The sequence below is a fragment of the Sander vitreus genome, unplaced genomic scaffold (assembly GCF_031162955.1).
Source record: "Sander vitreus isolate 19-12246 unplaced genomic scaffold, sanVit1 ctg327_0, whole genome shotgun sequence".
NCBI lineage: Eukaryota > Metazoa > Chordata > Actinopteri > Perciformes > Percidae > Sander > Sander vitreus.
Window position 1 is genome coordinate 1 of NW_027595472.1, and position 10000 is coordinate 10000.

The window sequence follows — 10000 nt, forward strand, 5'->3', positions numbered from 1 at the left end:
TCCATTTGTGTCCTGAATAAAGTTATTATATTATTATACGTCTTCTTATATATTGTAAGTCAGTAGTTTTGGTGTCTAAACCTAACCAAACTGGGACCTGCTTTCATTAGCGTGTTTCACCACGGTGTTTTCTATAATATATATATACACACAGACATACACAAACACACACACACACTTCATTCATATTTTATAACCAACTACACACAGTTGGGCATAATGAAATCACTCTCATCTTCAGTATGCTCTGCCATAATACTAAAATAGTTCAACTTGCAGAAAGTCTTCAGATTGTTCACATGCCCGTTAGGAATGATTGGTTCCAGATACATTATATGTTAAAGGTTTTGCTATTTCCTCTATAAAATGTTTACCTAGTGTCATATTAATATCATCACAATCAGGAGATGTATTATTTATGAATATATTTACTCCCTCAGTTATCTCCTCTTCCTCAGTTCTCTTCAGAAAGATGTTATCGTCACCTGAAGGCATTCACAGCTGTTATTCTACATTTTCATTCTTATTCTTCCGTACCACTTATTTTGCACATTAACTCCTTCCACATTTTTCAACAAAGAAACTACGTTCAAACATCAAAACTTTCAGCTCGATTCAGAATCGATTGTTATTATTTATAATATTCATAACGTTTATAATTTCCGAAATATTCAACATTTAGCGGGCATTTTTGCCCAATTAAAGCGGATGGACTGAATGTTCAAAGTTGACACATTTTCAACTGCTAGCTTTTTATTCATACATTCACAGAGAAACTCCATTCAAACTTTAAAACGTTCCAGATTAGCTTAAAACAACAAAACTGATACTGCTAGAACCATGTTAGAAAGGGTACAATATTCCCTACATTTTGATGTAAAAGTAATGTATGAAGAGTTAAAACTTTGGATGGTATCACAAGGTAAAGAAAATGTAGCTTCTGCCTCTTTCCACTGTCAGTTGGGCCCTGCCCTCTGAGTCTGAGCATTCCTTCCCATACACACCAATGTAAAAATGGCAGAAAGACATTAGTTTTAAGCCTTAAAGAAGACTAAATATTTTAAAAAGTACTAATGGGATTTGAAAGTTGAATACCAACCCTGAATGTATGAAAGATGGGGAACGTTGTAAAGTTTGAATGGCGTTTCTCGGTGAATGTATGAATGAGTAGCTAGCAGTTGAAAATGTATGAAAATGTGTCAACTTTGAACATTCAGTCCATCCGCTTTAATGGGGAACAAATGTCCGCTAAACGTTGAATATCTCGGAAATTATAAATGTTATAACTATTATAAATAGTAGCACGCCATTCTGAATCAAGCTGAACATCTTGATGTTTGAATGTAGTTTCTATGTTGAAAAATGTGGAAGGAGTTAAGGTGCAAACAAATTGTACGGAAGAATAAAAATGTGTAACTATTCTCACTGCTTCACCTTCTTCTTATGAAAATCCAGCCAGCAATCCAGTGTAGCGTCAGCCTTTCAACATACAGCATTCACACCACATTTTCCAATTCAGTGCCGCACATCTGCACACTGACTATTATCCCCCATACTTATTATTATTATTATTATTATTATGCAGAATTGTTTTTAGTTTTTATTTGCCCCCACAATCTTTTGCCACTGCCAGGGTTGCAAGTGAAATAATACAGCAACTAAAGTTTAACGTTATGGAAAGCATAAGTGTAATGATGGTCAGATCTTGTGCCTGGGGGAGTGATATCGATAAGTCATGTAACTATTTTCTACCAGCTTTCCCTCCTTTATTTAGCAGCCGTGACTACATCACTGTTTTGTCTGGATTATATGTCTGCATTTCTCATATTTTTGGAGGTTGATCGATGGTAGAATGTTTCATCTCAGTATATATGGTTGAAATGACAAACCCACTTGACTAGTTGTCTGATTATGGACATGTTGTAACCCCATATTCTACACATACTCAGTATACACATACTCTCATGCAGCACATACACAACATGTTTAGAAGACGAAGAATAACATATCTCTCTCGTATAGACGCCATGTGAGAGCAGCGAGGGAGAATAACCATTCAACAGTTTATATAAGTACATGCAGGAACTTCTCAGGCTACTGACCAACAAAACTCAGTCCCTCTACTATTGTCACGATTTGTCTAGTACAGGAACCCAAGAGCAGACCAGGACAAGGTAAGGGGAAATTACAAGGTGAGTATTTACTTGGAAATTGAATGTGGAAACGATTTGGTCCAGTTGGTCAGCAGGGAGCGAGGCTGGAAGGTTTTGTGATGATCCAGATGTGCTGCAGAGAAGTAGACAGCCAGGCAGGTGTGAGTGACAATCCAGGTGAGTAACTGTAGACAAAGGAACAGGCGGCAGATTAGCGACAGGCAAAGAGACAACAACAGCAAAAGACTTTCCAAAACTAGACGCTTGATACGAGAGCTAAACATGCTGGTTACGCTAACGATCTGGCAGGGAATGGAAGTCTGGTCACGGCTTATATGGTGCAGAAGTGATAATCAGGACCGGGTGTGCAGATAGCAGCAGGTGTAAATGGTTGGAGAATCAGCTGGGATGTGTTCAGGAACACTCAGGAAAAACAAACGTCAGGTTAGAACAAGACAAAACACTGGCAAAACAGGCTCAAGATGCTGGATTCATGACTATTGTCCGTGTCTGTTCATCACCGAAGAGGATGAGCGGGATGCCATGCCGTCAATTCTGTAACCTTCTTTCTTTCTTTCTTTCTTTTCCAGGACATATCCGTCACATAGGTAGTACTTCATAATGTCACATACGTAGTACTTCATAATGTCACATACGTAGTACTTCATAATGTCACATACGTAGTACTTCATAATGTGACATACGTAGTACTTCATAATGTCACATACGTAGTACTTCATAATGTCACATACGTAGTACTTCATAATGTCACATACGTAGTACTTCATAATGTCACATACGTAGTACTTCATAATGTGACATACGTAGTACTTCATAATGTGACATACGTAGTACTTCATAATGTGACATACGTAGTACTTCATAATGTCACATACGTAGTACGTCATAATGTGACATACGTAGTACTTCATAATGTGACATACTTAGTACTTCATAATGTCACATACGTAGTACTTCATAATGTGACATACGTAGTACGTCATAATGTCAAATACGTAGTACTTCATAATGTGACATACGTAGTACGTCATAATGTGACATACGTAGTACGTCATAATGTCACATACGTAGTACCTCATAATGTCACATACGTAGTACGTCATAATGTCACATACGTAGTACGTCATAATGTCACATACGTAGTACCTCATAATGTCACATACGTAGTACCTCATAATGTCACATACGTAGTACCTCATAATGTCACATACGTAGTACCTCATAATGTCACATACGTAGTACCTCATAATGTCACATACGTAGTACTTCATAATGTCACATACGTAGTACGTCATAATGTGACATACGTAGTACTTCATAATGTGACATACTTAGTACTTCATAATGTCACATACGTAGTACTTCATAATGTGACATACGTAGTACCTCATAATGTGACATACGTAGTACTTCATAATGTGACAAACGTAGTACTTCATAATGTGACATACGTAGTACTTCATAATGTCACATACGTAGTACGTCATAATGTCACATACGTAGTACCTCATAATGTCACATACGTAGTACGTCATAATGTCACATACGTAGTACGTCATAATGTCACATACGTAGTACCTCATAATGTCACATATGTAGTACGTCATATTGTCACATACGTAGTACCTCATAATGTCACATACGTAGTACCTCATAATGTCACATACGTACATACGTAGTACCTCATAATGTCACATACGTAGTACATCATAATGTCACATACGTAGTACTTCATAATGTGACATAAGTAGTACGTCATAATGTCACATACGTAGTACGTCATATTGTCACATACGTAGTACCTCATAATGTCACATACGTAGTACCTCATAATGTCACATACGTAGTACCTCATAATGTCACATACGTACATACGTAGTACTTCATAATGTCACATACGTAGTACCTCATAATGTCACATACGTAGTATGTCATAATGTCACATACGTAGTACAATGTCACATACGTAGTACGTCATAATGTTACATACGTAGTACGTCATAATGTCACATACGTAGTACGTCATAATGTCACATACGTAGTACCTCATAATGTCACATACATAGTACGTCACAATGTCACATACGTGAGTACCTCATAATGTCACATACGTAGTACCTCATAATGTCACATACGTGAGTACCTCATAATGTCACATCGTGAGTGCGTCATAATGTCACATACGTAGTACCTCATAATGTCACATACGTAGTACGTCATAATGTTACATACGTAGTACGTCATAATGTCACATACGTAGTACCTCATAATGTCACATACGTAGTACCTCATAATGTCACATACGTAGTACCTCATAATGTCACATACGTAGTACCTCATAATGTCACATACGTAGTACTTCGTAACCGATGCATGGTGGGGAGATATTATACGTAGAAACCTAAAGAAGTGTATTCCACCTGTAAGTTATTTAAGTGACGTGCATGCGCTATTTTCTGTCTCATATTAAGGATATGACTAGATCCTTTCTGTGGCTGTGTTTCATTCAGTTTAATGTGTTTAGTGTTTATTATATCCAAAATATACAAAACTGTGTATTTTAGTGGATAATGTTTATGACTCAGTTTGACTATAATTTAGTTTATTAGTCTTCTTGTCACATTGAGTAGGCCTAATAGAGCATAGTCTTTATTTATATGAACGTGCTATTCTCTGTAAGCTGCTGTATTAGTGTTATTAATGGCAGCCTTATGATATGTAGAACTGTTTTCTGTGGTTTGTATGTTTCCTTGTAGAACCACACATACTGCACACTCCCGAAGACACAGGCAATCATCTGCTGGCTGCCAGTAAATCTATTGGAAAGCATCAGAGCATTTGCCTGCATTCTCACCTGTTCCCAGCCAGCTACAGTTACAGTCCTAGCTATCAAGTCTCCATTACAATTTGAAATAAAATTATCAAGCGTTTTGGGTTTTCATTTGGATTATTGCGGTTATAGTTCATGTAAATCAAAAAAATCGGTGTCTTCACAAGCAGTTTAACTATCATAATAATCTAATAATGTTTTTTCTATTTTTTTCAGCTTAAGGCAGACACTGTATACTTCATTACGTATGAGGACCAGGAGGTCCTTCTGCCTGGAAACAATGGGCTGTTGGATGTATTTGGGACTGTAGGTCCATATGAAGTCCATGGAGGGGAGGCAGGGAATACGTCATCCTCTCATTCGGAAGGACAGTCACAGGCGACAAGGCGATTTGCTTTTGCAAGTCAGCCCAGTGCCTCAACCAGCCGCCCACAGATCCCACCACCTCCAGGCCCAGCTCAGAGGAGCTATTCTAGGTAACATGAATATTGATGAAAATAGACTTAGATTCATTATGCTAAGCTAAGCTAGCGGCGGCAGACTAAGACAATGCATGCAGTGAGAAAAAAATACATTTGCCCACCTATATAAATATAGAGGAGACGGTGAATAACCCTATTTCAACAAACGGTGGCGTATTCCTTTAACACTAAAATATGACTGAAAAAAGGAGTTTCAGAGCAGCATAAATAGTTTGTCAAAAAAAATGAAAAAAGTAAAGGCTCTGTATCTCTCTGTGTCCCCCTCTCAAGACACCTTTCACTAGGAAGGGTGGAGGCAGGAGTGCTTGCTGTGGACGGCTCCACTGTAGTCATCACCTTTACTGAGAGGGAGGCTAATGTGAGGAGCATGCAAGACGAGGTGAAGGCTGACCTTCGCATTGCTGAAAACGTTCTCTGTGATGCACAGGGCAACCGTCTTTTGGAGGGGTCTGGCACAACAGGTACGATCATTTTGTCTTCACAAAATGAATTCCAATATTCCAATGTTTGTTATATATGGATGTGCATAACTATAGGCCTATCAGTGCTACAATGTTTTTTTTAATTACTAATTAAGTGTAAAAAAAACAACAACCTCCCTTTCCATGAACAAGGATATATAGTGTCCTATAGGCCTGGGCTTTTGGTGACAGAATGCCTGCAGAATTGTTGCCCTACAGGAGGATGCATTCGAGGAGCTCCGGAGGAGGAAGAGGAGGAGGTCAAGGTAATATTCATTACAATTTCCAGAATAAGCTACATTAATATATTTTGACACACAGTTCAACAACCCTGTTAACTAATTCCATTAATTACTTGCTATCGAGCTTAGCAAACAATCCATTTCATTTCCCTTACATTTTTCCACAGATGATTATTATTATCATTAGCTAGAGCCAAGTAGTAAAACTAATCTCTGTCCAAATGAACAGGTCTGATAACAGATATCACGTGACATTCACACACTGGGCATCTGCATGCTGGTGTGAACAGGAAGTATTTCTTACTGAAAAAATATGCAAGCAGATATGACATTTAAACATATTAAACATCTCAAATTAGTGATAACTTCCATTTCCAAAAATTACACTTATTATCTTTTATTAGATTCATTAAAGTCTCCCACAAAGTAATTCTAGTTAAAACTATGAATAGACATAATATATAAATTGTTGTATCTTGTACATCAGTGTTTCTCAAATGGGGGTACGTGTACCACTAGGGGTACTTTGGAGTACTGCAGGGGGTACGTGTACCACTAGGGGTACTTTGGAGTACTGCAGGGGGTACGTGTACCACTAGGGGTACTTTGGAGTACTGCAGGGGGTACGTGTACCACTAGGGGTACTTTGGAGTACTGCAGAGTACGTGTACCCCACTAGGGGTACTGGAGTACTGTAGGGTGCGTGTACCACTAGGGGTACTTTGGAGTACTGCAGGGGGTACGTGTACCACTAGGGGTACTTTGGATTACTGCAGGGGGTACGTGTACCTCTAGGGGTACTTTGGATTACTGCAGGGGGTACGTGTACCACTAGGGGTACTTTGGAGTACTGCAGGGGGTACGTGTACCACTAGGGGTACTTTGGAGTACTGCAGGGGGTATGTGAAATGTGTGCAAAAATGCTAATTAAGAAATATGTCATGCATAATTCCTAAAATAATTATACTATAATAATGAATGAATTACGTGATGGATTCTGAACATTTGAAATGTAGCATTTACATGTTTTTGTTTAAAAAAGGTTGTTGTTTAGTGAATCTATCATGCCGGCGCTGGATTGTTCCTCTTCATAGAGACTTATTTTCTACCAAATGTTTTGCAGGGGGTACTTACTTATATTGAAAAAAGTTTGAGAAACACTGTTGTACATTATGCTTGTTCCCGTAGTCGTGTCCAGGATGACATGAAAGTGCTAAATAGAGTGGAGGAGCTTGTCCTGGCAGATCAGGACCTTCCAGATATCGGCCAGCTGATGAGGGGGATGGCTGGGCTAGCTGAGACGGGGACCTTGACAGAAGCCCAGGCCACCTCTATAAAGACCACCTTCCAGTGCCTTATTTGCAGAGGTCTGTAACCTTCATGTTAGTACATCTGAAATGCAATTGCTACAGGTTGGGTTCATTTCGTGTATCACCGGTCCGTTCCGGCGTATGAGGCTTAACCAGTTTGATTTTATGCTAACTGCTTAATCCGGCATTTGCCATTATGACAACTACTGGCAAATTAAACAGTAGCTGAAATTACAACAAACACTGCAACATGTGCCGACGCCGTCACGGCACTAAATCCAACTTGTATTGCAGGCAGTGTTTGGCAGTAGGGTTACTACTTTAACCACTTCTCAGGTGCACCACTGTTTTCTGAATCAGGTAGATTTTTGGTAGCTTAGCTCTTTCATTGACCAAACAGTAAGGAAGTGTCCACACAAGCTTCCTGAGCATTTCTGAAGCTCCAAGGCTGCAGTGCTTTCTGCTGCAGTATGAAATAAAACTGCTGAGGATTACTCACGCCACCACCAGTTTATTTAGAGACGGTAGCTGCAGTGTAGTTCAGTGTCATTTACTGTAGAATAACTGGGAACTACAGCAGTTCCCAGTAGCACTACACTGGGAATAAGCAATATGACAACGTGATTAACATGTTTCTAAAACAAACAGAGTTGCTAGTGTCTGACAGCAAGCCCCTCCACCACTTTAGTAGTGGTGGGAGGGGGAAGGGTGCCCTTCACGTGTAACGAAATAATAGAGTCTCAAAGAAAACTGACAATGGTATGGTGAAGGGTATGAACGAAGGAAGCTGGAAATAGCGAGGCAAAGTGTAAACATCTACACCAAAGACTGGTTTAAAAATGGTTACACCAGACCAAGCATAGCAATAGCATTTCATCTCATAACAGCGTGTAGGTTGATAACAAACTGTATTTCCTTTTATTTTTTTTGTGACTGACCAAAATCTGTTGTTCTGATGATTTATACTTCTCTTGAAGGACCTATGACTGGCCTTGTAATTGCACCCTGCTGCAGGAGCCTGGGGGGGTGCAATGGATGTGTGCGGGGGTCCTCAACTCCCCCAACTGCCCCAAGTGTCGGGATGAGCGTTTTGGGGAAAAGTACTTCCTGTTGAGCGGGATGGATGATGTCATGGATGCCCTGAGGAATGTGGTGTCCCCATAGCTTTTTGATTCATAGTTTAGTGTAGTTTTAGTTTGATTTGTTCCACCATTGTGGTTTTTTTCTACAGTTACTACAGTTCATCCAAAGGTTGTTTTGTTGTTGTTATTGTTGGTTTTTTGAGGTGTGTGTGTGTGTGTGTGTGTGTGTGTGTCTGTGTGTGTGTGTGTGTGTGTGTGTGTGTGTGTCTGTGTGTGTGTGTGTGTGTGTGTGTGTGTGTGTGTGTGTGTGTGTGTATACCAGTCCTGCCTTTTCAATGTCCTATTTAACTGATAAATATTACTGCCAACTCCTGGTAAACAATACAAATAAATATGAAGTAGCATTGTATGGAGCAGCCAGCACAGAATTAGAGGCATTAATGCAGACGTTGAACCTTTAGTTTTTCTTTCTTAGTTTTGTTAACAGTACATCCACATACACACAGTCTGGTGCATGTTCATGTTATATCATATGGTGCTATATATTTGTAGACTTTCAAAAAGTCAGATGATTATGGTATGGTAGTTCTTTACTAAAACCAAATTGCATGAAGCAGATATTTGTTGAAGTTACATATGCAAGCCTTTATTATCTAAATATTGGTCCACTACTGTATCAGCACAGACCATATGAGCTGGATGATACAGGCCCAGCAGAGAGAAGGATTACCCTGCTCACCATGAACTGCGGTCCAGGAGGAGGAGGCCACACCAGGATGACAGGATGAGAGAAGGCAACATGGCAGCTTCTTCATCACATTCAAATGTTCACTGGCAGCTAAGGTGCAGACTTGCAACAACAATGAAGCCCTTTTAGATGGATAGATAGATAGACATGTATTGATTCTTTCGGAAATTCATCTTGCACCATACAGCTCATCAGACAGACAGACAGACAGACAGACCACATACAACAAGACCACTAACCCCCCTGCCACACAACAATACATAACACTGTATCTCTAGATTATAAAATAATAACGTGCAGTGTCATTAGCACCAGTGGTCTATCAATAGTAAGGTGCAATATCATCAGTGACGTTTTAATATTATACCAAAGTGCAGTATTATCATACAGAAAGGATCAAGTTGTTTTCTAACTTATTCAGTACTGTAATGTTGGTAGGAATAAATGATTTGCGAGCCCGGTTGGTTTGTAAGGCTTCCTATATCTTCTGCCTGATGGCAGCACCTCATAACGAGGGAATAGGGGAAGTAGCCCATCACTGCATCTAAAGACAGTGGTTTAGATGCCTTTTTAACTGGATTTACAGTAAAAGTTGTCAATCTTGACACATGTAATCAAAGAAGGATGTAGAGTTCATTTAAAATGTCATTTTAAACTATTATTAACCTACT